The sequence below is a fragment of the Antrostomus carolinensis genome, unplaced genomic scaffold (genome assembly GCF_000700745.2).
Source record: "Antrostomus carolinensis isolate BGI_N321 unplaced genomic scaffold, ASM70074v2 scaffold5566, whole genome shotgun sequence".
NCBI lineage: Eukaryota > Metazoa > Chordata > Aves > Caprimulgiformes > Caprimulgidae > Antrostomus > Antrostomus carolinensis.
In genome coordinates, this window is record NW_010322388.1 from 108,084 (window position 1) to 112,780 (window position 4,697).

Below are 4,697 nucleotides of genomic sequence, written 5' to 3' on the forward strand. Positions count from 1 at the left end.
CAAACAATGGGAGCTCTGTGTGTATTTGTACTTTGGAGGAACTCTGCCAGGACATGGAGAAAGAATAACACTAGAGGTCTCTCTGCAGACCGAAGTTTTTAGGCTTCCAGCTCCATCCCGCGCTCGAGCTGCTCTCTGGGCTGCCGGCACCGAGACGGGCAAAGAGGATTTTAGAGATGTGGGTGTTCAACCTACAAGGCCAGGTAGGGTATGAGGAGGCTGCAATCTGTGCCTGTGTCTCAGAGTTGTCTGTTCTTCCTAGGGATGATGTCCTCTCATCTCAGGATAGGTATTTTCTTACATTTGGCAGGGGAAGGTGGGAGGTGGAAAGGCAGACAGGAGGTATAGTGGGTACGTAGAGTTTAATGTCAACTTTCTCCGTGTCTATAGCCCTTTAAAAAACTTTGTTAGAAATAATAAATAATTGATTTTTCAATTCAAGCACTCAGAAAGTATCACTCGCATTTTCCCTCATCCACCCATAAAAAAAGAAAAAGAGGGATTTTTTCCCCTCTTGTGTAAATATGTAAAAACAGACAGAGCTAGAGAGAAAAAAAGGGGAATTAAAAAAATTAAAAAAAACCCCTACCACACAGCAGTCTGTGGAAAACCAGCTTTGAACTGTATGATTCCTACCCCTGTTTTTTTTTTCTGGTGTTTCACATGCCTCTTAAGTCTTCTCTTCATTTAAATATATAATAGTCTATATATACAAGAAGGGCCAAACTCCTGATTCCTTCCACAGGAAAGATTTTACCATTTCCACCAGCAAAAAGGCAGACAGAAACCTCAGTACAGCAACCCAGCACATCCTGCTGGCTGCATTTCCCTTCCATGAGAGTAGAAGGCTTTGAAAGTGGGAAACAACTCCCCAGTGGGACTCCATGGGGAAGCACACCTGTGCTAAACACTTCCCCTGCCTTGCTTATGCCTGGTTAGAAAGAAATGTCCAAAAGCACACATAGGCTTGGAGTGATGTACACCTGGAAGTGTAAAGACCAACACAACCCTAAAAAGAAACTGTCTTAGCCCCAAACTGCACGAGTAAAGACAAACTCAACCTTACTAATGAATCTTCTTAGCCCCAAACTGCATGTCCTTCAATTTTTGCTCTTCAGTGATCTATCTGTATGCTGGACCAACTCTGAAGATATTCCCCAAGAGGTGGTAAATGGATAAAACGTGAACAAGGTTGAACAAGGTTTGTCTGCTTATCTGGAGAGCCCCAGGACTCCATTTGCCATGTCTTGTCAGGAGTCTTGGTCATTCAGTAATTTGTGCACCACATCCCATGTTCTCTATCTTCTTCAGGTCCTCCTCCTCCCTGTTGATAACAGGGATCTTAGCAGGCAATATTAGGCCTAGCATAACCCACTGTCACAGAGCATCACTAAAGGGTTTCCTCAGTTAGGAGTTCAGGTGGCATCCTCTTAGCTTAAAGACTATAGCTCAAGGGTGAGGTTTATCCAACAAAACTTGTGAGCTCTGGGCACCCAGACCACCATTCTCCAAGCATTTACTGTGCTGATCATTTCTGCCATCAGCAGCACAGCTGAGTCATCCTGGGGGTCATCAGGTGCTGCAGGGTTTTGTTCTTTAAGTTTCTTTCTTGTTGCATTTGGGGCAAACTCCAAGCTTGTGCCTCTCTTTGGTTATTACATAGCTGAGTGGGTGCACTGATACTCCCTACGCCTTCGCTTACCAACCTAGCGTCCTTGTTGCCAAATGTATTAGCCAGGGCATGTTGTTGCAAGGTAACAACAGAGGTTGAAGAAGAAAAACATTCCAGTAATTCATGGTTCAGTTCCCCATTGCATCTATCAGACAAAAGCAACAGCTATCTCACTTCCCATTTTACATAGGCACAACCTATCTGCAAGTTTTTTAAACATCAGACCTGCCATAGTTACAGCAAGCCCTAATGCTAGTTACACCAAATTTAGGCCTACAACAAAATCCCCAGGGCTCATTCCTCCATGCTCAGCAGGGCTGTATTGCTTTGACCACAAAGTTGGGCAAGTCTCAGCAGGAGTGTGTCCACCTCATTTTTTTTTTTGCAAGAGGTTAAACAATGAAATTTCCTTGCTGTTTCTCTAGACACTTTAAGATACTTTATTCTCCTCTCCCCCTTTTTTTTAAAGGATCTTTCAAAATTGCTTAAAGGGGTTAGCTTTTGTGATACTCACACTATCAAGGGACTGAACCAGGGGGTCTTTGCAGACCCTTCCAATTCTAAGCTCTGATGTATGGGAATCTTTGTGGGTAACCAGTTCTAGTTAAGCTGCATCAATAAAAAAACTTACATCCCTTAGTACGCATAATGGAAGTGCAGCTACACTGTTAGAGCCTATCTAAAGGTTTGCCTGGAAGAGGCCAACAGGATGAGTTTATCTTGAAGGTGGGGAAGGTTGACATCTTGCCTGTACAACTCAAATTCAGTGCTACATTTTTGCTTTACCTGTATAGGTGATACATACAGTTATAAACTTATAAAATAAGACCTCTAGCTGGGCTAAAATCATTTTTTCTTTAATCTCATTACTTGAACTAGGTTTGGCATCATTCAGATCAGCTGGGCCAAAACATCTTAAGAGCTGGTTTAATTGCAACAAAGTATAATCACATTGTTTTAAACTTTCAGCAGACTGAAACAACATTAACCCCTCTGCTACTCCAGGGTTATACCTTTTACTTGCAAAGTTGCCCCTGAATCTGCTGGGTGAATTAACAGCCAGTGCTGTTGTCTAGCAGTCTAGCAAAGTTTGAGACAATCCTGTTATGTTTTACAAAAACATCTTAACCTGGAAATTGTAAGTGGCAATGCTTTAGGTTAAGCTGACCCTTCTGCAGTTGCTGTGCAAGTTTCAGCTCCCCCAAGATTGTTTCTGCACAACAGAGCTACCTACGAGCTCCAGTGTGGAAATCACAGGGTTATTGGTAATGATTAGCAAAGCTCAGAAGGTCCGGTGATTTAATCTGGATCCAGGGCTTCTTTGCTCTTTCACTAATCAGGTTAGAAATGGTCAGATTTGCTCACAAGGTCTCAGCCTTTCCCATCTCACAAATCCAATAAGAGCAGGCTGATTTCAAGCCATGAAGTTTGGAAAGACCTGTCTGAAGTAAAAAAGTGAACCCAACTAATATGAATGCTTGGAAAATTTGTTTAAATGCATGTGGTTCTCCGGTATCCAACCCAGTTTGTTTCATACTGGTTTAAAAACTTCTAGCCAAGACCACCACAGCAAGAAGGGAGGCTAAAAGACACCATAATAGATATGGACAGGTGCTATTAGCACTGTGGAGTGAAGATGTCACCTGAGGCATTTTCTGGCAAAGTTTCTCAAGCAAAGAGCTCTGCTCTAGATGAAGTGCCTCTGACCTTTTGTTAATTAACAAATTAACTGGCAGCAAATCTATTCCTGGGACTGTAGAGTGTGTCTAACTCTCATGCATCTGTGTGGAAGCATCAGCTTCATCTTCATCAGCACAGGTCTGACAGGGTGGTCCCTGGAGCTGCTTCCTTGGGGATTAACAAGTTCAAGGCTGGTGCAAGAAATTTTGGTGAGAAGATCTGTAGGAGATTAAGAACTTGCAAATTTGTTAATTAGCTCTGCGATGAGCAATATGTCTGCCAATTAACTCTGTTTTGTATTTCTCTGCAGTCTGCTATGATGCTGTATCACGCTCTCCCTGCTCTCTTCATAGAATCGTACAATCAGAATAGTTTGGGTTGGACAGGACCTTTAAAGACCATCCAGTCCAACCCTCTTGCAGTAAGCAGAGACATCTTAAACTAGATTAAGTTGCTCAGAGGTCTGTCCAACCTGACTATGAATGTTTCCAGGGATGGGACTTCTACCACCTCTCTGGCAACATATTCCTCTTCCTGGCCAACCATATCACTCCCATGTTTCTCCCCAGTGCCTCCCGTAATGTACTGGTCTTCCTTTGTGCAACCTTACGAGCTTAAAACTTGAAAATCAGAGGAATTTTCTTCATTAACAGTTTTCCTCACCAGACCTGACCACCTAGATTTGATAGGGCCCTCATCTTTCCTGAGGCATTGTTCTCCTAAACCCTCTCCTTCCCTGGCCTAAACCTAACAGATCTGTCTTTACATTCTCAACTCTAAGAGGCAGCTCCGTGGGGTGGGAGATTTTGAAGGTGACTGCACTACTGTGAAACTTTCTCCCCATAACTTGCTGCTAGAAAAAGCCTTGTCCAGCCTCCCTCCTTCCACCTACCTATGTGGGAATGAGTTTTCTGGCACTGTTACTGAGCTGTAAATTGACTTCAGGCAAATTGTCTCACATTTTTTCTTATCCTTTGTCTAATCTATTTAGATTGTCACAGTTTTTTAGGACAAGGATTGTGTCCATATTGGAATGAGCATAGCAGAACCATATTAAGCCTATCACTGCTGTTCAAAACCAGGTTTCCCTGGCCATCAGATTCAGAACCTTTCCTGGATTATGATATGGTAAGAGACCGTCCCTTGCAATTAAATGAATTTGTGACTTTAAGACATCCCCACAGTCACCATATTCTCAGGGGAGCCTCTTGGACCCCTCATCCTAGATGGAGCAGCCTTGGGGTGGCTCCTTTTTGTTCTTGGATTGCCTGTATGGCCCTCCACATTGTGTTAAGAATAATTGAAATTAGGGCACTTTATCCTTACTTCCTCCACCTTCTCTTTC